The 25,594-nt window shown below is 36.0% G+C and overlaps 2 long non-coding RNA genes across 3 annotated transcripts; one reads left to right on the top strand and one right to left on the bottom strand.

Moving 5' to 3' along the window:
• Window positions 1-42: 42 nt before the first annotated feature.
• LOC135147663 (uncharacterized) lies at window positions 43-18,042 on the top strand. Of its 2 annotated transcripts, XR_010285378.1 has the most exons (7): window positions 43-233; window positions 11,767-12,106; window positions 12,232-12,297; window positions 12,375-12,437; window positions 12,528-15,917; window positions 15,993-16,181; window positions 17,457-18,042. It is a non-coding gene; the product is annotated as an uncharacterized LOC135147663 (long non-coding RNA). The 2 variants fall into 2 exon arrangements; XR_010285377.1 differs by lacking the exon at window positions 17,457-18,042 and having other exon boundaries at window positions 15,993-16,450.
• A 206-nt stretch (window positions 18,043-18,248) lies between these two features.
• LOC108195079 (uncharacterized) lies at window positions 18,249-18,866 on the bottom strand. The gene is made up of 3 exons (XR_010285379.1): window positions 18,774-18,866; window positions 18,495-18,698; window positions 18,249-18,278 (listed from the first exon to the last, which is right to left on the bottom strand). It is a non-coding gene; the product is annotated as an uncharacterized LOC108195079 (long non-coding RNA).
• Between the last annotated feature and the right edge of the window lie 6,728 nt (window positions 18,867-25,594).

Consider the following 25,594-nt stretch of genomic DNA (forward strand, 5'->3'; position numbering starts at 1 on the left):
TTTTTCGTTGCTACGCTAATGCTTAAAAGTCTCCTACTAGAATTCTATCTCCCAGCAGAGATGGATTTTACAAACAGAAGCAAACACTACGCATAACAGCCACTATCAGTCTATCACCATGGCCCTCTGTCTCTCTCTCCATATCGGCGAGCTCCATAAAATCTATATTTTACTTCGTATTCTACTTTTCATTCCATCTCTCAACAATACTGCTTAATTCTATCTCCCCAAAGGTATGTTCTGCATATATATATATGAATATAAGTTCTTTGTGTTCTGAATAACTAGCTTCCATGTTATCCATTGTTTATTTATCTTAAATTCATTAATTTAGTTGCTTATAAAGATTGATTAATTTCATCTTTGTTGTGTTGATGTTCAAGTAATTCACTTAGTATATTGATAAGACCCTTAATTTATGCACAACCCTGTTGTGCTCTTTTTTGGTTCCTGGTAGTTTCAGCTGCCTCAAAACCATGAAAAATCTAAGAATGAATGATGCACGTAAAGTGTTTGATCCGAAAGTTGTTTGATACATTAACTCGCTGGGACACCATCAAGTATTCCTCCGAAACCCGGTCATGATACTATTAAATGAACAGGCTTATGACCAAGCCTTTAAAGTCCCAACAATAAACACTTGGCCAATTTAGGAGTTATCTTTGTCCTAAATGTATATTTCAGTACCAGGAGGTAGTTTTTAGCTGCTTACTTCAATTTCAAATGTTATTTTGTTTAAGTTCTGTTTCCAAGCAACAAGTCTCACCAGCTCCAGAGTAGTGTTATATGGCAGCACAACCAACTTAGTACCATTATGATACTCTCAAGGTTTTGATGATGACACTAACAGCAAGCTAATAACATGAAACTGATATGTGTTAGCATGCTATCAAAGGTTGTTTATATGAACTAACAGTATTTCAGGATGTTAGCATGATTATAGCTGTCAGCAAGCTTACAGGGATATTTACAAGCTATCAGCAGGCTTACAGCGTGAACAGAGAAACAATCGGATAAAGATCAAAGTCTATTTTCATGGAGATTTAATAGGAAACGACTTTGTAAGGATTCTAATATTTATATATATCTGATATAAATATTAGAGCTCAGTTTTATAAAGAGTTTTGTTCAAAAACGTTTTCCTAACAAATAGGAGATTTTATTTCAAATCGATTTTATCTTTAACAAACTCCTATTCAGTTTCAAACGGGTTTTATTTTTTAAATACTTTACTGAGATGATTTCAAACGTGACTTATCCTTTACTCAGTAATCTTACTTCATTCAAACGTTCATCATTCAATTCAAATTTAAACGTGAGGTTGTTACCAAGATCGTTGGGAAGTTTGTTGGATTATGACCGTTGGTATGATGTATATAAATTTGTGTGTGCTTTCATTTTCGGTAGAAAACAAGGAGAACACACCAAGCTTTCTGAAATACAACTCTTTACATTGCTAAATCTTTTGTTGAGCTCTAGTACTTATATTTGCATATATATCTATATTGAGAGTTCATAGTTTTGGTTGTATTACACTTATTCATTGTATTGTTCAAGGTGTAATGTTTTGTTGCTGTGTATCGAGCTTGTGAAACAAGGGAACAAGGGGACTAGTTAGCTTGGAGAGTATACTTGGGAAGTATAGGTCTTGGTAGGCTTTTGGTTCGTGGTTCAGGGGTTTCAGCAGGCTGATAACAGGAACAAGGGAGAAAGGGAGTTATATTATTGAATCTTGTAATCGTTGACATTTCTTGATTAATAATATAATCTCTTACCAGTTGGTAGGGGACCAGGACGTAGACCATTAGGGTTAGGGGTCGAACCTGGCTAAAATTCTTGGTGTTGCTAGCATACTGCTTTATATTATCTGCATTGCATTTATCTTATTAGCAGGCTAACAGTTTACTCTGAAAATTAACAGCAGGCTGTCATTGACAGATTAATTATTCGGTAACTTATAAAAATCGGGTATATTAGCCATAACACCTATTCACCCCCCCTCTAGGTGTGTAATTTCAATTGGTATCAGAGCTGTGTTTGTACTAATACTTCTGTAACAGGAATAGTATCGATCGATATGGCTGATAACTTTCAGGGAAAGTCCGATTTTAGAGCTCCCCTCCTCACGGGTTCTGACAACTACAACTGGTGGAAAGGCCAAATGGAGGCTCATCTATCCAGAGATCCCCTAATGCAAAGAGTTGTGCAAAGAGGTCCTTATGAATATCGTGATAGCGATGGCAAAGTCAAGGACGTTGATGTTCTCACAGCGGACGAGCTATCAAAGGTTGCTGCCAATGGAAAAGCAAGGAGTACATTAATCAATGGGCTGAATCAAGCTGAATATGACAAGGTCTCTTCTCTCAAATCTGCAAAAGAAATTTGGGATGCATTGGAGACATATCACGAAGGCTCAAAGGCATTAAAGAAAGTCAAGCTCGGAAAGCTTATGAAAGAATTTGGAAGCTTTGCTATCAAGAAGGGAGAATCCATTCGAGAAAGCCAAGCTAGATTCCAAGTCACTCTCAACAGTCTTGAAAGACTTGGCAAAAAGATTCCTCAATCGGAAATCAACATGAATATTCTAAATGCAGTTCCATTCGAGTATGGTGCCAAAGTCACAGCATTGGAGTCAGCTCTCAACATTGATACTATGGATCACCTGGCTATATTTGCTGAGTTGGAACAGTTTGAAGCTAAGATTGAAGCTAACAGCTCAGAAAGCAGCAAGCTGCCAACAGAGAAAATGAAGAATCTTGCACTTCACTCTACTGCCAGCAGGCTGGAATCAGATGAGGAAACAGAATCAGATGAGGATCTAGCTCTTATGTCCAGAAAAATCAAAAGAATGATCGAAAAGAAGAATAAGATGAAAAGAGAAAAGGGCAAAGCTTTTGGTGCAAAGAAAGATCCAAAAGATGATGCATGCTTCGAATGTGGCAAGAAAGGACATTTCAAAAGGGATTGCTACAAGCTGAAAAACAAGTCTAAGCCGCCTAAACAGCAAGCTGATTACAAGAACAAAAAGAAATCAAAGGCACTTCTTACATGGAGTGATGATGAAGATGAATCAGCTTCTGATGTTTCAAGTGATGAGATGGTTAACTTGGCTCTTGTTGGTCTCGATGGCTCAATAGAGACAACTGATTCAGATTCAGAGACTAATAGTGAGGTACATTCTATTAATTCTGAATTACATTCTATTGATACAACATCTTGTGAACTAACCATGCAGGATAAGAGTTGTCTATCAATTATGGAACTCATTGATCTAAAGAATGAGAACTATGAGCTCGAGAAAGAAAATGTTCATTTGAAGAAAGTCATAGGTGATTTCTTGAATGAAAAGAGTGCCAAGGCAAGCAGTGGAATCATTGCTACTCTCAAGGAACAAATCTCACAACTTGAAGGGAACAACATGCAAATCCAAAGAAGGAATGATACACTCATGAAGGAACTCAGCTCGCTGAGAGCAGATCTTAAATCTAAGGATGCTAGCTTGGAGGCGTTCGAGTTAAGCAAATCCCAAAGCTTAGCCGAAATCTCTATTCAAGCTGAAAAGATCAAGTCATTGGAGCAAGAAGTTAAAAATCTTCAGAAAGCCATGGGAAAGTTTGTTCAAGGAGAAGAAAGTCTCAAATCTATAATGAAACAAGCTAAAGGTTCTCATGATAAAGGAGGCATTGGTGCAGCTTCTACATCCACTTCTTCAATGAGATATGAAGGGAAAAATGGCTTTCCATACAATTATGCCATGCCTTGGGTGACTTGTCACAAATGTGGAAAGAAGGGCCACCTTGCTAATAATTGTCCAATGAAGAATACTCAATCAGCAAGCTGGAGAAGGAAGTCAGCTCACAGACAGTATGCTGACAACACAAACAGACAGAAGACAGCTCCTAGACAGTATGCTGATAAGACTGGCAGAACATGGAAGAAGAGTTCTAAAGTGGTCCAAATGTGGATCAAGAAATCTGATCTAAATGTTCTATATGTTTTATCATCTAACACTGCTGGACCCAACAAAATTTGGGTACCAAAACGTTGAGTGTTTTGTGTTTGTTTTGTAGGTTTGTCTCGTGTCTAAGGTAAAGCCAAATCAATGGATATTGGATAGTGGATGCACTAGGCACATGAGTGGAGACAAATCTCAGTTTCTAAGCTTGAAGATGAAGAAGGGTGGTCGTGTCACAATTGGTGATAGCAAAACTCTTCCTATTCTTGGCAAAGGAACTATAGGTAATAGTATCATTTCTATCAACAAGGTACAATATGTTAAAGGTCTTACTTATAACTTGCTTAGTATAAGTCAGTTATTTGATGATGGTCATATTGTTAACTTTGGTAAGGATGAATGTACTATACTTGTTGGTGCTAACAAAACTCCTCTAGTTGCAAAACGAGAAGGAAATATATATGTTTTGAACTTTGAAGAACAGGAGGCAGGTGTTTGTTTAGCAGCTGTGGATAATAATCCAGAAATTTGGCATAGAAGGCTTGGACATGCGCATATGGATCATCTCAGCAAGCTGTCAGCAAAGAAGCTTGTTCGAGGACTACCAAAGCTTAAGTATGTCAAGATGGAGACATGTTCTGCTTGTCAATTAGGAAAGCAAACAAGGACTCCACATAAGGCAAAGAAAATGGTATCTACTTCTAAACCTTTAGAGCTTCTTCACTTGGATCTCTTTGGTCCCGAAGCTTATAAGAGTATTGGAGGTAAACAATATGCCTTTGTTATTGTTGATGATTATTCTAGATTCACTTGGGTATTATTCTTGCGTACTAAAGATTGTGCTTTTAGTGAATTTGAGAAACTAATCAAGTTGCTTGAGAACAAGCTAGATACAAGACTTGTAGGTATTCGAAGTGATCATGGTGGGGAATTCCAAAAAGACTTCATTACTTATTGTGAAGAAAGAGGAATCTCACATGAGTTCTCAGCACCTCGTACACCTCAGCAAAATGGAGTGGTAGAGCGTAAGAACAGGTCCTTACAAGAAACAGCTAGGACATTGCTGCAGGAGAGCAAGCTGCCAAGAAGTTTTTGGGCAGAAGCTGTCAACACAGCATGCTATGTTCTTAACAGAGTGCTTATCAGGCCAATTCTCAACAAGACTCCTTATGAATTGCTAAGGAAAAAGAAGCCTAACATCAGCTACTTCAAAGTTTTTGGATCTAAGTGCTTCGTACTCAAAACCATTGATAGGGATGGTAAATTCGACTCTAAATCTTATGAAGCTATATTCTTGGGTTATTCTTTAACAAGTCGTGCTTATAGAGTGTATAATCTTTCTAAACATACTGTTGAAGAGTCTATTGATGTTTCATTTCAAGAGTCTACTGATGATCTTGCAAGGGATGAGGAAGAATGTGCAGGTACAGGTACTAGCAGCAAGCTGACAATAAAGGAAACTGGAAATCAGCAAGCTGACAAGTCAACTGCCACAACTTCAGAAGGCAATAAAGCTACTGAATCCACTCCATCTCTTGAGGAAACTTTGGATAAGATGTCAAAGCTTACATTAGATGAATCCAGAGGTCAAACTTCATCAGCAAGCCAAAATGTTGTTGATCAGACTCCTCCTAGGCAGACTACAAGGAATGAAGAGGTCATAGCTCAACATAATCTACCAAAATCAACTAGAACAGTGAAGAATCATCCTCCTCAGTTGATCATTGGAGATAAATCAGCTGGAATCAGGACAAGGAAAGCTCAAGCCAACATTTGTGCTTATGCTGCCTTCATAGCTCAAGAGGAACCAAAGAATGTTCAAGAAGCTTTACAAGATGAAAATTGGATCATGGCAATGCAAGAAGAACTCAATCAATTCGAAAGATGTGATGTTTGGGAACTTGTAGATCCACCAGAGGATGCTTCAATTGTTGGAACCAAATGGGTATTCAAGAATAAAGTTGATGAATTTGGTACAATCACTCGGAACAAAGCCAGACTTGTTGCACAAGGATACAATCAGCAAGAAGGAATTGATTTTGATCAAACATATGCTCCGGTTGCAAGATTGGAATCTATTAGGATGCTATTATCATTTGCATGCTACAAGAAGTTCAAGCTACATCAAATGGACGTCAAAAGTGCATTCTTAAATGGATATCTAAAGGAAGAAGTCTATGTCAAGCAACCACCAGGATTCGAGGATGAAAAGTATCCCAACCGTGTCTACAAGCTCAAGAAGGCACTATATGGATTAAGACAAGCACCTCGATCATGGTATGAAAGGTTAAGTGAATTTTTGATCAAAAATGGTTTCATTAGAGGTAAAATTGATCCTACTTTGTTTACTATCTTCAAAGGTCAAGATATATTAGTTGTTCAAATATATGTAGATGATATTATATTTGGATCTACTAATGATTCTTTGTGTAAGTGGTTTTCAAAGTGCATGCATAGTGAGTTTGACATGAGTATGATGGGAGAGCTCAATTATTTCTTGGGACTCCAAATTAAGCAAACTCCAGAGGGAATTTATGTGCATCAATCCAAGTATATCAAGAATCTACTCAAAAGATTTGGATATGAGAATATCAAGGCGAAATCAACACCTATGAGCGTTGTCAGCAAGCTGACAGCAGACGAAAATGGTAAAGATGTTGATATTCGAATGTATAGAGGTATGATTGGTAGTTTACTTTATCTTACAGCCTCTAGACCTGATATTATGTATAGTGTATGTGTTTGTGCTAGATTTCAAGCAAAACCAAAGGATTCTCACTTACAAGCTGTTAAAAGAATATTTAAATATTTAAGTGGAACCATTACTTTGGGCTTATTCTATCCTATCACAAATGCTTTTGATCTTGTTGGGTATAGTGATGCAGATTATGCAGGTAGTCAAACTGATAGAAAAAGTACAAGTGGTGTTTGTGCATTTTTGGGTCAAAGCTTAGTTTCTTGGTTAAGCAAGAAGCAAACTTCAGTTGCTCTATCTACGGCTGAGGGGGAGTATTTAGCAGCTGGTAGCTGTTGCTCTCAAATGCTATGGATGAGACAACAATTGAAGGACTTTGGAATCAAATGCAAGCAAACTCCTATCTTTTGTGACAACACAAGTACAATCAACATTTCAGAAAATCCAGTCAATCATTCAAGGACAAAGCATATTGATGTTCGACATCATTTTCTGAGAGACAATGTTGCAAAGGGTGCTGTCAAGTTAATATTTGTGGCTACAGCAGATCAGCTAGCTGACATCTTCACAAAACCTCTTCCTGAAGAACGTTATGTCGTGCTGAGAAGGGAATTAGGTATGTGTGATGTGCAGTCAGCAGGCTCTTAAGCATGGTCCGGGTACTATCAGCTTACTCCTAGCATTTTACATAATTTTTATTTATTTTGCATGCCGGTCAGTTTAAGTGTTTATTTGAAATTTGTGCTCATAAATGATATTACCGTTATGTGTTTAGACTGATGAATTTATGTGTTGAATTTTTGATACGTGATTATGTGATTATCAGTGTAATTGGTGATTAGTTTAAAATTCAAATCTCAGTTTCTAGGGATATATATATGTGATACGTGATAAGTGCGTTTAACAATTTTAAGTTATTTGGTATCTAGTCGATAAACATGAATTATTTTAGGAATATCACTTTGTTTAATTTTATTCCTAAAACCACTCCCCTGATAATTATTAAAAGGATTTTGAAACAAATCCTATCACCGCGACTCTTCGGCTACATATACACTCCACCTCAAGACAGTAGGGTTTTATCTCACCTACTCCGAAAGCTCTTTGTATTCACAATAGCATCTATCGGCTTACGGCTCGCGATGAGGAAGAAGACAAGGGCGAACGTGAAGGCTCACACTCCTCAGCCATCTTCTATTTCTCAGAAGCGCAAGTTAATCGATGAGGACGATGAAGAGTTTGTGACAGTTGAAAGCGGCGATGAGATTTCTGGGGTTAATCGAGATGAGGTTGGGACTGAATCTACTCAGAAGAAGCCCAAATCGGAGATGTTGGCTGTTCGAGGGCTTGCAGGCCGAAAGGTCATCTTGGGTAAGCCTCTTTCTGGAAAAGCTTTGTACTCTTGTGGTATAGTTAAGCTTTTTGAGGATTTAGGGTTTCAGTCCTTTATGGTTGATTTACCTAAAACTTGCTATCCTGCGTTAGTTAGAGAATTTTATGCGAATCTACAGTTGGTTGGATCTGATCAGTATGTCTCGTTTGTTTCTGATGTTAAGATCTGTTTGTCCTCCATGTTTTTGGGTGCGATTTTAAAAATTCCCCCATCCACTCTGTCTATCCACACTAAGAGAGGTCCAAAAAGTGTTGAGGGGTTCTCTCATCAAGATCAATTAAAATTGATAACTGGGTCTGATAATGTGTCTGAGAATATGTTTCCTTCCACTACTCAGTTGCTTCCTCTTGCTCAAGCACTTTTTAAGCTGTCAATTGATAATGTCAGTCCTAGGCTTGGTACTAGGTCTAATCTGTCTTCACAAGATATTGTGGTTGTTGCTATGATCATGGCGGGTCGAAAGTTTGATTTGCCAGATTTGATTCTTAAAAACATGTTGGATGCAGTTGAGGGTAAATCTTCTGGGGGTTTACCATATGGGTTACTTTTAACCAGGGTTTTTGAATGGTTTGGAGTGTCATTTGTTGATGAGGACACTATTACTGCTAAAGAATTTTTGGATGTTAAGTTTCTATCTCAGTCAAATTTGAAGTTGGATAAGGATGGGAATCTGATTGTGGTTGAAATTTCTCCACCTCCACCTCCTACACATTCTGTGAACGTTGTTGATTTGGGAATCTCTGCACAAGAGATTCAGGAATATATGGAAGAGCTTCGTACTAATCATCAGCAGCTGGTGGACGGGCAGAAGCAGTTATCTGAGAAGATGATTGAGTTAAATTCTCAGTTTGCTTTTTGGAAAGACATGATGTTTGGGGCCAGAACTTCAACTGCTTCAGAGAAATGCAGTTCAGGAAGCTTTGCTTATGAACTCTGCAAGCGGATGTATGGGTCTGGTGGTTCATCTGATGTGAAGGCTAATTTCACTTCAGAGGATGATGCTACTGAGAGTCCACGGCCGAGAACAGCTATGGATGTTTTGAAGGAGGCTGCTGGAACGGACTCCAAGTATGCTGCTGCAGGGGAAGAATTGCTAGCTCGAAATGTGATTGCTGCAGAGCTTGCCAAGAAGTATGGACTGGAGAAGGATGAACAGGACAAGCCTGGAACTTGATTTTCTCACCTTTTTAATGATTAAGGGGGAGGAAATTAGGAAATTAATAACACTTACTTAAGTTTGTTTAATCTGCTTAAGTACATTGGCCCTAAGTTTATTTGTTTCTAAGACTAAGTTGTTTTGTGCTGGTTGGATTTGAATTTGCTGGTCTCAGGTGGTTTATCCTGAGTTAACTTGGTTTGGTTTTTGTTTGGATAATTTTGTTGGATACCAGGTGGTTTATCCTGGTTAATTATCTATGCATATTTGCTTTGGTTAATTGCTTTCTGTGTTAAATATTGCATATTTGTGAATATCTGTGAATTAGATATATCTGTTAGATTTTATTCTCTGTGATAATTGTGAAAGTTTAGTGATATTAGATTGCTATATTTAGGGGGAGTTAATTACTTTTCCTAATATAGTGTAATCATCAAAAAGGGGGAGATTGATACTCTCAAGGTTTTGATGATGACACTAACAGCAAGCTAATAACATGAAACTGATATGTGTTAGCATGCTATCAAAGGTTGTTTATATGAACTAACAGTATTTCAGGATGTTAGCATGATTATAGCTGTCAGCAAGCTTACAGGGATATTTACAAGCTATCAGCAGGCTTACAGCGTGAACAGAGAAACAATCGGATAAAGATCAAAGTCTATTTTCATGGAGATTTAATAGGAAACGACTTTGTAAGGATTCTAATATTTATATATATCTGATATAAATATTAGAGCTCAGTTTTATAAAGAGTTTTGTTCAAAAACGTTTTCCTAACAAATAGGAGATTTTATTTCAAATCGATTTTATCTTTAACAAACTCCTATTCAGTTTCAAACGGGTTTTATTTTTTAAATACTTTACTGAGATGATTTCAAACGTGACTTATCCTTTACTCAGTAATCTTACTTCATTCAAACGTTCATCATTCAATTCAAATTTAAACGTGAGGTTGTTACCAAGATCGTTGGGAAGTTTGTTGGATTATGACCGTTGGTATGATGTATATAAATTTGTGTGTGCTTTCATTTTCGGTAGAGAACAAGGAGAACACACCAAGCTTTCTGAAATACAACTCTTTACATTGCTAAATCTTTTGTTGAGCTCTAGTACTTATATTTGCATATATATCTATATTGAGAGTTCATAGTTTTGGTTGTATTACACTTATTCATTGTATTGTTCAAGGTGTAATGTTTTGTTGCTGTGTATCGAGCTTGTGAAACAAGGGAACAAGGGGACTAGTTAGCTTGGAGAGTATACTTGGGAAGTATAGGTCTTGGTAGGCTTTTGGTTCGTGGTTCAGGGGTTTCAGCAGGCTGATAACAGGAACAAGGGAGAAAGGGAGTTATATTATTGAATCTTGTAATCGTTGACATTTCTTGATTAATAATATAATCTCTTACCAGTTGGTAGGGGACTAGGACGTAGACCATTAGGGTTAGGGGTCGAACCTGGCTAAAATTCTTGGTGTTGCTAGCATACTGCTTTCTATTATCTGCATTGCATTTATCTTATTAGCAGGCTAACAGTTTACTCTGAAAATTAACAGCAGGCTGTCATTGACAGATTAATTATTCGGTAACTTATAAAAATCGGGTATATTAGCCATAACACCTATTCACCCCCCCTCTAGGTGTGTAATTTCACATTAGTCACTATGTTGTTATTAGGAGTGCCAGTGTAATTAAATGGCATGAGGTGAGCGACACGAAAATCAGTAGTGTATACACCATTAGATTTTCCGAAGAAGTATGCTTCGAGAAATGCAGTTGTTAGAAAAGGGCTCTATTTTCAGTAGTACATTAGTCGTTTGCCCTGGCGTGATAAATAGGATATCAGTCTGGAATGGCTTGACGTAAATTGCATCAGCTTCAACTACTGTTAAGGTGTGATTAGCTATACTGAAAAAGAGATGGTCATTGAGTGCAGAGTTGATAATGCAAAGAAGATATGTTTCCCAAGGCTTCACCTTCAGCTTATATGTTTCTGAATTCACCAACAAAAATCAAGTAGACCATCATATAACCGCGAGCAGGAAACTACTTATATATTATGCAAAGTAGTAGTGATTCTTTTAGCCCTTAATTAACTTTATAAGGTAAATAATAAAAATATACCGTTGGCAGAACAATTGTACAATGGTCTAGGGAAGCCATTGATGTTGTATGCATCACACACATTAGGTCCGCCTCCAAGTTGAAGGGCTTGGCTGATAACTGCCTCTAGATCACCATTCCTCCCTCTCTCTATCCCTCCCTTCCTTCCTCCCTCTCTCCCCTTTAATAATCTATTAATCTATTTGCTCGAATTTCTTAGTGCAATTTGTTAATTTGCTTTTTTTGGTGATTGATACGCCCCTGTTTTCATATCCTGAATTTCTTATTTTCACCTCATACTACTTTACTATCATCACTATGATTTTAATAGTTGAAGAAATTTTCTACGCTTTTACTATGTTTAATGTTGGATTTATTAGAAATATATACCAGATAGAGATGATCGTGCTAATCTTGTGTGTTTCATGTTTTCCTGAAAATAGAGCTTTCTATTTTCCTGTGCAGATATCTTAGTCGCAATCAACTACAGGGCCAACTAAATGACATGTTTGGATCGCTTTCAGCTCTCTCTACTTTGTAAGATTGCTCCTGTCCAGTTTCATACATGTTAGTGTTCTTTTGTTAAGATTTTTTTTGATGAATTTACTTTATTGTAAATTTGAGTTTTGTTTATTCATTCATACCGGGAACCGAAAGTGCAGCATACTGGCCACCTTTCTCTCATGAAATTTGCTTTGTGTTGATCTACATTGCAAGGACATTTCAATTTCTCACTTGCCAGGAGTTAAATTTTTGCTTTGCTTTGCTTGACACAATGACATATGTAATCTTCCTTGGAACCAGGGTATCTCTTTTAATTCCGAATGTTTTACCGCTCTTTCAAGTATGACCAATATGCAAGTATATTGTCATAGTTTTATTATCTAAATTTATAAGATTTTTTTGTGTTCAAAGATATTTGTTGTGCAGGTATTTGCAAAACAACCAGTTTACAGGCTCTATTGATGTCCTTTCTAATCTTCTCCTGCATAATTTGTGAGTGATACAAGTCTATTACTTAAAAAGTGTTTTCAGTTGTTGTACTAATAAGTTGATTGTATCTACAATCTCAGGAATATTGGAAATAACCATTTTCGCGGTTGGATTCCTGAAAGATTAAAAAACATAAATATTCAGTAAGACATTCTCACATCAATCGTCTTACAATGGTCTTAATCAAGTAGGGGATTTTTTTTTGAGCAGTATATACATGATTATTTTAACAGGAGAGAGGGCAACTCATGGAGTTCCGGTCCTGCACCACCTCCTCTACCTGGAACTCCTCCATCCAGAAGTAGCAACCGAAATAGAAAACAAAATGACAATAAAAACTCATCAGATGGTGGTGGAAGCAAGAAATCAGGTATAGGCGGTGGTGGTGTGGCAGGAATTGTGATATCCATTTTAGTTGTTGGAGCCGTGGTTGCATTCTTTGTAGTGAAGAAAAGGTCCAAAAGATCATCTGCAGATGTAGAGAAATCTGATAGTCAGCCTTTCACTTCTTACGCTTCACAAGAAGTCCAAGGTACCAATCTTCTCCATCCAATATAAAAGACTTGCTTAACATCTTTTTTCAACTAGTCTTATCCTTTTTCTCAGAATCCCACCTCCGACAATCATAGACCTGAAATTACACTCTTAAGATATGACATCAATAATAGAAGACCGCTATATATATTTCAGCTATATAGGTAGTCATATTTAGGTATTACCATTAGTTTAGTTTATCACTGTTGACTGCCTGAGGACTGTTCTGTTTAGTTTGCATATCAGGATATGTCCTGTTCTTTTGTTATTGTAATATGTATTGTATTGGATTCTGAATTCTATTTTGCATACCAGTCTGCCACTGTGATTTCAGTTTGATTTATATCTAACTGCTAGACTTTGATTCAGTTTCTTTTCTATTTAACTGATATGCTTTGATCTTGAAGATTTCTATTAACTGCTTGACTGTCCTGGATTTCAAGTCTGCCACTGTGCTTGACTGTCCTGGCTTGGCTTATATTCAAAATTCTATTTAACAGCCTGGGGACTATTCTGATGCTTTTTTATCTTTAGTTTATAGGTTAGCCTTCCTTGTCTTCTGCAGATTCTGGATCGAATCTTGAATTCCAGCAAATGCTACCAGAAATTCTGCCGCATCACCAAGCCTTCAGACCTGGAAATTTTGATCTGGATAGGAGAGGTATGTAGAACGTACGTAATCATACATTAGCCAGTAAGTTGATTTTGTCGATGCCATCTTAGCTCAAATTACACTTGTAGTTGCCCAGAAGTGTGATTTTTCTAAACTTTATGCATATGAATCTATCTGATATTTCTGGACTTACATGACACTACATGAATGAGAATCCTGTGTGAGAGTAGTTTACTTTTAAAATTAGACCAAAGAACTAGAAAGTTTTGATTTCTTATAAAAAAATACTTACCCTGAAATATTGTATTAGTCCTTCCACTTTGTTTTTCACAATTTTTTCGGGATTTGTGTTAAGTTCACTTTGTTAGTCCGGATGGTAAACATATTGCTGTTGCTCTTCTGGATTGTACTGTGAAGGCTAGATTTTCTTTTTGTTCAGAATGTTCTTTGCTTCTTTTCCTTCACTTTTGTAATCTGTTTTTTGCTTGCCACCTTGTTTAACTAAAATATTTGAGTTTGGTCTGATGTATCTTCTATTACAGGCTGCAGAAGATTACCAGAAATCCTTGAGTAGGAATAACAGCCGCAAATGGATTGTACAGGCATGTACTTGTGGTAGATTAATTTGCTAGCATAGGACACAGTGTCATAGTCAGGGAAGGCTTTCTTTTGGGATGTAAAAAAAGATTTTTTCCAACAAAAATATTAATTTGCCAACATCTTTTATTATTTGGTTTTAAAACCGAAACCAAACCATTTCAAACCGAAACCGAATTAAGAAAACCAAACCGCACCAATATTATTTGGTTTGGTTTTGGTTTTTGATCTTGCCTTTAGACCTTCAAGTTAAGCTTGCATTGTTGTTTTCTATTGATATTTTAATATTTTGGTTATAATTGTGTTGTTAGCACATTGTCTTTTTCTTTATATATACGAGAAATGCTAAAATACTTTGAATAACTCTCCACAGTTGCAACTGGAGTATAGGCACGTATACAGGCATGTATACGTTAGGTTGTTGAATCCGCAGTATTGTGAAATATTTCTCCGCTTTTATACTTGGTAAATGGTAGTGAAATGTGAAAAATGCCTAACTATAGCATGCTTTTACAGTTAAAATTGTTTGATTTGAATTGTGAAATTTGCTTTTTAATTTTTCAGCCATAAAAGAATTTAAATTGGGGAACAAAATAGACTTTTAATTTTCCCTCAAAAAGTTTGTGAACTATAAGATTCTTTTTTATTAGGGTAGTGAAAGACCACAAATTGTTTCTGTATATGCACAAAGTATGTAAAGAATATTGAAATTTTATTTTTTTGCTAATTTATAGAGCATATCTAAGTTACTTTGAAGTTTATGCGATCTTGGGTGTTCTTCTATAAAGCTTTTGTTTTATTAAGAAGCTGGAGAAAAAAGACTAAATTGGAGTTGAGGAGCAACAGGAATGACAAATATTGATTTGTTGATATCAAAAAGTTTGATTATGCTTAGCAAAAAATGAGGTGTGATTATGATATAACTATTATTTCTGGTTGAATCAGTCTAATCCTTGGAATAATTAGTTCTCTATTAAGTAATTAGCATTTAATCATTTGTGCTTATGGAAATTCCGATTATCCAGAATAAGCACCAGTAGTTTGAATGGATTGCTGCTTTTACTTTTTGTTCAGATTGGGAGAGTGGTCAATTTTAGTTTAAGGTATCGTCAGCCAGCTAATGGCATTTTAAAGCCCTAGGTCATTTTGTCATCCGCGATGGAGAATATACTTCTGCGTTTTAGTATTATCTGTTATTCTTTGTTTTACAATCTTACTTTTTTGATGGCACATTATGTCTTCAAATGGAACATTATGTCTTCAAGCGCCGCAACGATGGTACTTTTTACATCACATTTTTTTCCACTTTCTTATAGCTGATATATGAATTTTGCCCTAGGTTAATTTTGAACAATCACTTCAACTGTTAACCATCTCGGTACCATAAATGAAGTGATTGTTTTTATAATATATAATTTTGAACAATCACTTCAACTGTTAGTACATATTCCTGACCTAGAGAGTTTAATTCATGTGCATGTGCTATAATTTTGTAGTTTTGTAAATGCAGTTTGATATGTTGATTTTCAGGTTCTTGTGGGATGCCTCAAGGGAGTTCTGTATATTCTTACGAGGTGTCTGCAAATGGTTTAAGGGAGTCTCCTAATGGAAATGAGGTTTTTAATAAGACAACAGTGTTCCTGTTTTGGCAAGTAATCATGTTCCATCGAACATGTCATTCTCTCCACGGACCCCTCCAGTCCAATAGCTAATATATCACATAAGACCAAGCTATGCTCACCTTTGACAGCTTCTGGGACAAAGAAGGGTGCTTTAAAACATACTTATAATACAAAGCCTCCCCTGAACAATATTGGCCGCACAAAGTGTCCTTCAGTTGAAGGCACTATTGAGAAAAAGGTCGCTGCTTCAAAAAGTGGTATGAAATTTAATGTTACTTTTTTTTTGGCATTAGTTTTATTGGATGTTTGAACTGATTCTGATGTTATTGCAGTGAAGAAGGCATTTGCTCATGAATTACATTGTCCTGACACAACTGAGGCATCTATCCCCTCAACAGGCCTGAATGCCCCATTTAGAGACTCCTCTATATTTAGGAATCAGAACAATATTCCAAGAAGAACACTGGATTTCAGTTCGAGTCCAGTTGAAGATAGTTCCACAACCAATTATAATGACATAGGTATTTTTCTTATATTTGGCACAATTTTCTCCTATACATTTCTGATAGAGCAGGACTTTGAAGATGTAACTGTCAAAATAAAAGACTTGAAAATGTGAGAGGTTTAAAGAAATGAAAGAAGAGAGGAGACCGTGGAAATAAATTGGGCTTTGACTTATGATCTGTTACTGTATTCACCTGGCAGATTTATTCAACTGAGCTACTAAATTATGTAAATGATTCTAATATATCGGGGACATCTAATTAAGTAGCATCTGGAATTCTGGATCGATGTTGATTTGGATTGTTGAAAGTGTTATACTATGATTTAGTTTTGCAGTCCATGTGTTTAATGAAAGCGCTTAAACAACTTTTCCATTACTTTTTTATATTTAAATGAGTTTGAGATATTAGTCTTCATTTATATTTAATATTGTATGATATTTTGATATGTTTCGTATGATTTATGCAAGTTCATTCGAATGTTTGAAAATTATTTGCTTACTTCCTAATGATTTGAATGGTAGAGCATATAGTTCCGTGTTTGTTTTATGTCTATTGATTGCACTCAGGTACATTTAATTCTTTTTATGGCTATTTCTTTTATTCTTTAACTGTAGGCCTTATTGAGTTGATAGGCTAATAGATTTTATCAATTTAAGTGTGACATGGTTTTGAACATCCATCAATTATAAAGAACCATAAAGTGAGAGCCTTTTAAAAGGAAAAAAGAAAGAAGAAAGATTTTGCCATTGATATTTCCACAATGAAGTTTAGATACTTCCGCAAGAATGCAGTGAAATCCCAGAAAGCTTTCTTTCTGACCGAGTCGTGTAAGAAAATTTTATAATTGAATCAGAGGAACCGCAGCTGAAGTTTTATCTTATTGTGCTCGGTTAATTTCTAAAGTTTTATGATAGACAGAGCTAGCCCAGATGTCCAATATGATTAAGGATACTTTGAAATTATTATTGGTGTCTTCGTTTGGTACTTTAAGTAATTGATTTCTTATTTGCAATTTTTTAATGGGAGGAAAAGCTAGACATCATGCATCAGTTTTTAGCAAGTACCGGCTCAAATTAACGGTTAGCTTGGTAAAGTAGATCTTCAGTTTTTTTAGACAATTTTAGTTAGTGTATGCATTTTGCTTAGAAGATACAAAAACTCGCATATGCGTATGTGTCATTGCTTTTCTGCCCATGTTCAGTGGTGCTAAATACCAAACTTGATATAAGGCCAATGTTTCTTCTTATATATAAAGTTTTGACATGGTGATGGTGTTTGTTCGGTCTACAGTTTGGGCTCCCAAGTTGCTGCAGCCTTGCAGGTGGTGATGGTATATAGCTTGGCGTGGGATGATTTACACCATTTGGGTGCCTCAGATTAAGATACTAAATCATGAGTCCGTCAGTGAATTGTTGAATTCGTCAAGTTTTAATTCAGTGGTAAAGGCAATACAGTTTGGAAAAGCGCTTATATTGTTGCCATGGGTGTATGATCAAGGAATTATTGCTAAGCACCTAATAAGGAGAAGAAGTTGGGTTTTCAGATTCCGAGAAATGAGTCAGACGGTGGGTTTAGAGTTTTTTTTTTGTTGTTTTTTTACAGAATGTGTAGTTAGTTGAATACCAATTTTTTTTCTCTGCTCAGGATAGGACATGATATCTTAGTGTATTACAGAAAAAAGGTCCAGGCTTGCGGTGTTAATAGACCATATTACAGAGTTCAGTTTTAAGTTACTGATGGTTATGAATACAGGCATGCATAGTATACTGTTCTAATCACCAACTATGTAGTCCAAAATTACATCGGAAGGTGATTTTTTGATCACCTTGCAATGTAATTTGATTGTTCAAACAAGTATTTAGTGCCACCTAGGCACCTATAAGCAAAAGAATAGATGAGATCATATTTTCTACTTATAATCCCATAGCTGTTTCGCATTCTGTTGTTGGTCTTTACAAGAAAAAGAATACTTTATCAATTATAGAGATCGGGTATAGGCATATCAACGAAAATTGTATAACTAATTTATTCATTTAAGATTATAAGAGGGAAGAGAGCTATATCTACTAAAAGTATAAATATATTTGCCAACTTCATATCAATCCGGATGATCTAGAAACAAAGGAACATTCGTTATAAGATGCAACGGCAAAATGGTGCAGGATGCTGACATTCCAGGTATTTTATTTGACACTACACTTTGCAAGGTAAGACTAAGCCAAGTATATATAAGAAATATATAAATGTGAAACAAGTTCTGGAGTAGACATCAACATGACCACAAAGTTGAACTTGTAGAAGAAAAAAGACATTTAAACCGGCACCAACATTCTCTTGAGAATGGAACAATCGAGTTCTCTCCTGCCTTTCTTGAGCTGGTCTTCGCTCCCATTCCACTGTATTTGACATTTCAGCTTCCAGTTCCTTGAGTTCAAGTATTTTGTTCAAACTTTCATCAAGTAGATAAATGCTATCATTTATCAGAAAGTTTAAGAAATTCAAATATACGCCCTTCTCCTCCTCTTTAGCAATCTGCAGTGTCATAAAAAGGTCAGCAGGCAGTAAAAACGTTGATGAAGAAGAAAACATATTTGTTATCAATCCTACCTGTCTCCATGCGTTGCGGTGACTGGGAACCTGCCATAGGTATTCAAGAAGTTCGGCAATATTGTGACGGATGTTAAACTTGTCATAAAACTGCACAAGATGCACTCATTAGCAGAAAATTATGCTAATCTGCCTATTCAATACTTTCAAATTATGTTATGAGTTAAAAAGTTGTGATAAAATAATCATCCAAGCGTAATTATAGTAGTTATTTATTGTGAATAGATTTTATAAATTACTTTTTATAAACCCAGTTAAATCAGGTGATTCATTAGAGCCGGATGACTCAAGTTGGTCACCGATTAAAAAAGTGACTCAAATAAATTACTCATTTGAAAATCTAACAATATTAGCTAAAATAGTAGAATTCGGAACCTTTCATTTAGATGTAATATTTATTCATAAAAAATGTGCGAAACTCAATATATAATACTTTCAGAATTTCGATTAATGATAAAGTGATAGTTTTGATATAGATTTTTAAATGAGTAACTCATTTGAGACACTTTTTCGATCAGTGACCAACTTGAGTCGACCAACTTGAGTCATTGGACTGTAATGTCACCTGGTTGACCCAATTACAAATTAGTATCAAAGTAGTATCTTTTCCAATAATGGAGATGTTGTACTTTCAAATGTTCTTAGAAGTAATGAAGTCATAATTTGAACAACTTATTTAGAATTATATTTGTCTGGCCCATATGACAATTCCACCATCTTTGAGGATTACTGCAGTTAATTTATGAATTGTGTTGTTAGTATTCCAGCTGGAAATTGATTATGTGATCGGAGAGAATCACAAAGAGTTGTTGCCTAATTTTTCTGGTCCTGTTGCTATTATTCGAATCTGGGTGTCACAAGAGAAGGTATCATACTGATTTGCATCTTTTTAATTTCATCGATGTTTGAATTGACTAACCAATCGAGGAATATAATTTAATAACATTTTATTTAATTAATAAAAAAACACTAAACAATTATATTAAGCTTATAAATAAACATTCACATATGGAATCGACTAATATAATTTAATATCATTTTATTTAATTAATAAAAAATACAAATAAAATGATATTAAACTTATAAATAATCAAATTAAAATTATATAGTCGCCCGTGCTTCGCACGGGTTATAGGCTAGTGTGTTTTAATAGCTCATCCCACTTATAATGGTGCCATAAATCAATATCATATTTACTAATTTTTAGCTGTTGAAACCAGTGTTTCAAAAATTCAGTATATCGGAGAAATAGAAGTGAATCAGCGATGAAAATAACATCTTGTGATGCATCTGTATTTGCAGTTAGGATCCACTAATCTTGTTGATAATACAGAATTCTTAACACTATAAACATTTTCCGCTAGAGCACGATCAGAGAGCCCAAGTGGTGAGTTTATCTTCTGTTGTTCGGGGGCACTCGGTTAGAACAGATAATCATTTGTAAGGCGTATAAGCCTAAATTATTTCCCGCTAGCTCTCTAACCCACCGGAAACCGGCTAGGGTTACGGACCGGGTAACCATCCATGTAATGGTTGGATATGTCATTCGGAAACTTGAAGGTGAGTTCAGATTGATACCATCAAATCTCCTATTATTGTCAAGCACTCTGAATGTCATTCTTCATCAATATAAGCTAAAAAAATTAAGAATGATGCTTGGATTAACATACTGAATCACATACAAAGTTTCTTTATCGAAACAAATACATTCATTTATGCCAGCAACTTTATTGCCTCAAACATTAGATCCTGAAGGGATGATGCCTGGATAGCATACGATACACCCTTAGGTAAATATATGATGCAAGATTTGAAAAACAGGACTGAAAATTTTCTTTTGCTACTCTCAATCTTCTCATAAATATCACTAAATTTTGTAATAGATTCTGCAAGCAATCTGAAAGAACCTCCATCCACTCTGCTTGTTTGCTTTGCTGGAAGCAGATCTGAACCCTTTTCCTCGGCCTCGACAGATTCTGAATTTTCTGGACTATTACTCAACTCATCTATACCACAGGCGCGATTCAAGGGTACCCTGGTGTACTGGGTAACATACTCAGAGTTCACAGAATTCACTCTACGTGAAAGTCTTGGTTGCTGTGGCGTTGATGACAATAACATGTTCATCTTCTTAAAGTACACCCATTTTTTAGTTGTATCCATCATTCCCTGTAGCTTCATCTTCTCCTTTTTGTACTTCTTCTTCAATGTATCTAAACGGTTACGACACTGAGTGTCAGTCCTTACAAGTTTTCATTGCTGTGAGACCTTCTCTTCAATGTATCTAAGGCTCTTCCTTCCACGCTGAAGAAACCTATCACCCCAAGCATCTAGTAGAACAAAAGTCTCGTGTTCAGTCCAGTCTGAAAGTGCATTCAGACCACCTATACAAGTTAATCAATACTCGTTGTCTAGAACCTAAGTTACCCGGACTCGGGTATGGGTGTCGGACACGGGTGCAGATCCAAGTGTCAGACCCTTAATTTCTTAAAAATTAGGATTCATGGATATGGATCCGATATTGGACATGGGTACGGGGATTCAGCATATAACCTTTATATATGTGATATTATATTTATACGTACATTTTATATATTATAAATATAATAGGGTCTTTTACTAATATAAAGACATATACAAATTGTTTATTTTAAACTTATAGCATAAATCAAAAGAATAGCATGGAAATAGTAATTTATAGGCATCCCTCGCTAAAATCAAGTTGTTGTTGTGAGGCATCCCTCGCTAAAAACAAGTGTCCGGTTTTCAATTGAAGGATCCGACCCAGATCCCATACCCACACCCATGTCATGTCCGATCGACACGGGTATGAGGGCAAAATTGAAGAGTCCGGGTAACATAGTCTAGAACTACTTGGAGAAATAGATTTGCATCTTCTAAGCCTCCTATACAAGTTACAGAATAGTAATTAGATCAGTAACAAATAGCAAATCTGCGCAATGGCAAGAACTTCAACACTAGCAATGTCACTAACATTAGGCCGAAAAACGGGTTTTCCCTGCTCTTTTCACTTCATTGGTTGTATGGCCAAGCTTTGAAGTCTCCACAACGGTAATAGCAGAGACTGAGACAACGTTTTTGCAAGTCTTCACTAAAGTCCGATATCACTCTGAAACTTCTGTCAACGAGATTGTAATGTATGATCTGACCAGGTAATTCCAATACCAAAAATGAATCCTCCTTGAAATTGTCTTTTCTTACAAGTAATGCAACAGCAGCATTAAAACTTTCACCAGAATAATAAGCGCATTCTTTCATCACAGGGAAAGCTTTGGAAACAGGAACAAGATCAATTAGGTACTTAACTGTACCATGCAATCTGAAGAATGGAGTATCATTGTTGATGCTCTGCAGTGGTACTCTATTAATGAGGTAAGCTGCACATAAGATACAGTCACTCCAAAACCTTGCTGGAACTTTAGATTGCAAATACAGAGCCCTTGCAGCTTCTAGCAAATGTCTGTGCTTACGTTCCACAACTCCATTTTGTTGTGGAGTGTGGCTGCAGCTTGTTTGATGTATTATACCTTTGTGTAGCAATAAATTTCTCATAAGACCCTGACACAGTTCTGGAGCATTATCAGATCTTATCACCTGTACTTTCTTCTTAAATTGAGTCTTAACATATTCTAAAAAATCTGTCATAACTTGCACACAATCTGTTCTGTGTTTCAAAAGGTGAATCCAGGTAAATCTACTGAAATCATCCACAATTGTTAAAAACTGATTGCAACCAGTATGAGATTTAACTTGATAAGGTCCCCAAACATCAATATGGATTAATTGGAAAGGTGATACAGATTTGATTGAACTATGAGGGAAAGAAGCCCTTGTTTTTCTAGACATAGGACAAATTTGACATATGAAACTATGAGATGAATTATGTACATTAGCTAACTCTGGAATCTTTGTTAACCTTGGAAATGGTATATGTGCAAGTCTGAGATGCCAAACAGAGAGGTCTTCCTTGATGGAAAGCAAACTGGACTTTACTGGTACTGAATTGAACTGATCTGCAGTGCTATATAGGCTGCCTTGGATTCTACCAAGAAGAATTTGCTTCCCTTTCTGCAAATGGTCCTGTATAATGCAATTAGTATCATTGAAAACCAAAGAACAGTTTAAGTCCTTGCATAATCTTTGGACAGAGAGTAAATTGTAATGAAAAGCAGGAACATGTAGCACATTGTGTAGAATAAGATCTTTTGTGATCTTAACAGATCCAATGTGTGCTATAGGAACCTGTCTACCATCAGGTATTAAAATGAATTCATTTGAAGCAGTAACAGGTTTATAAGTGAGAAAGATACTGAGGTCTGAGCAAATATGATCTGTGGCTCCACTGTCAATCAGCCAACCATTTTGAGATGGATTGTTGGCCAAAAGACATAGCTTACCAGCAAGCATGGCATGATCCTGAGTTTCTGCAGCAGGAGTAGAGTTAGGCTTATTAAGAAGTGCCATTAGCTGCTGATATTGAGCCATGGAAATAGGAGGAGAATCATCTGTGCTGTGATCAGTATTGCTCACAGACTGAGTATGAGTAGCAGCAGCAGCTACTTTCTTGTCTTTGAACTTAAAGTTGGGAGGATAACCATGGATCTTGAAGCATCTTTCCACACTGTGTCCAGATATCTTGCAGTTTGTGCAGAAATAATTGCCCTTCTTAGTGTTGGAAGTAGCAGAACCTGGATTAGGCTTTGAGTTCATAGGCTTCTTCTGTGTAGTGCTATCTGCAACAAATGCTAGAGTTTCTGTTTGAGAAGTGATCTGAGACAATGCTTGATGTCGTTCCTCTTGAGCAAATGTTCTGAAAGCATTAGACAAAGTAGGTGGAGGATGTTGCATCAACATATTTCCCCTGACAGAAGCAAACTTCTCATGAAGTTTCATCATGAACTGAAGAAGGCGACGGTCCTGTTGTTTTTGATGGAGCCTCTGATTTACATTACAAGTGCACTTGTTACAAATGCAGTAAGGATTTGGATCAACATCATTGAGAGCATCCCAGAGTGACCGGATTGCAGTGAAATAATCCGACACAGATTTAGAACCTTGAGTCAACTCAGACAATTGTTGTTCAAGAGTAAAAGCTTGAGTCATGGAGGTAGAACCAAACCTATCCTCCAAATCATCCCAAATATCCTTAGCAATCTTGAAATACAAGACACTCTGTGCAATACTGTCATCTAAATTGTTAAGTAGCCAGGAACAAACTAAATCATTGCACCGTTCCCAGGCTTTGTAATCAACAGCAGTAACATCAGGTTTTATCACAGATCCATCAATAAAGCCTAGTTTATTCTTAGTGGATAAAGTAAGCAATATAGATCGCTTCCAATTGCTGAAGCCAGTACCAGAAAATTTAACAGAAACAAGCTGTGCAGTATTAGTTTCAGAAGGATGAATGTAATACACACTAGCTGGATCTTGACAGCTCTGTGAATTACGATTCCACGCATTTCCAGTAGAAGCAGCCATTAAAACCAGAACAATCACACAAATACGAAGAGTATAAACCCTAGGTTATAGAAGCACCAAAAAGAATACAAGTATGGAGACGAAATGAGATCGTTTCCAGCGAATGCAAGTATGAAACACAATCACAAGCAACAGACGAAACAGAGCACAGAATCAGAAGAAAAACACCTGAAAGTTGACGAAAATTCACCGGAGAAGATGACGGAGACAAGATGAGCGCGGCGGAGAAAGAATCGATAAGTGTAGTGGCTCTGATACCATGTTAATTCTGATCATCTTCTATTTATGAACAGCACAAATCATGTAAAACAACTAAACTAACAAGCAAGAACCAGAGAGAGAGTTTTCATAACTAGAGAGAGAAATTGTTTTTACAAGTATGAACAATTACAATAATGCAGTAGCTGATATATAGAGTAGAGTAGACTAGTGGTGGATCACAACAAACTTTCTAACTAACTCTGATAACGTGGCTCGTGATGACATGGCACACTCGACACATCCATATTATTCAACAGAGGCTAACAGAGCCCACAATGGTTCTGACTATATATATATGTACATGTTTATATATATTTTACAGGATTACTATTGTCATATTAACTACATTTTACATTAGTTGGATATATATTAATTAAATTTTAATAATATATCATAGTGATTTCTAAGTTGGAAGATTTTGTTATATATAAAAAGAAAATGTTTAATTATTGGGATGTCCGATTGTTTGAATCTAATTTTATAAGTCGAATTTGTCCGAATCAACAACTTATGTGAAAATAATTATATTTTCAATTATTTTATATGATCGAGTACCAAAAAGTCAGCCGAAAAAACTCATAAATAGAGAAAAAAGTGAACTCCGAGTTTTAATTTAATTTAATTTAATTTCTTCAATTTTGAAATTTCTAGACCATTGGACGGAAGAAAGCATTATTTATTAAAAACGGGTGCCTACAGGATTGCTGGTTAAAAAAAAGTCTTGAAAAAGTAAATTAATTCTTGAAAGTGAAAGAGGGCAATAAAATATTAACTCAGGATGCATCACATCAATGAGTTGATCGGAGGCGCATAATAAAAGAGACGAAGCACGTTAAGTCCAATCAACTTAATCAAACACTTTAGGTCCCTACAGATGGTAACTTCCTGCTAGCTAGTGTTGTTGTTATGCCGTTAAGGACTATTGATCTGTCCTTTCATTCTTTGTCATATTTCTTTTTTACAAACTCTGTATAAAAAAAGAATCTATAAACATTAATATACGGTAGTATTTTAAATTTGAACTGACTTTTTCTTTTGTCACATTTAAAATTGAACTG

Source organism: Daucus carota, chromosome 7 (genome assembly GCF_001625215.2).
Source record: "Daucus carota subsp. sativus chromosome 7, DH1 v3.0, whole genome shotgun sequence".
NCBI lineage: Eukaryota > Viridiplantae > Streptophyta > Magnoliopsida > Apiales > Apiaceae > Daucus > Daucus carota.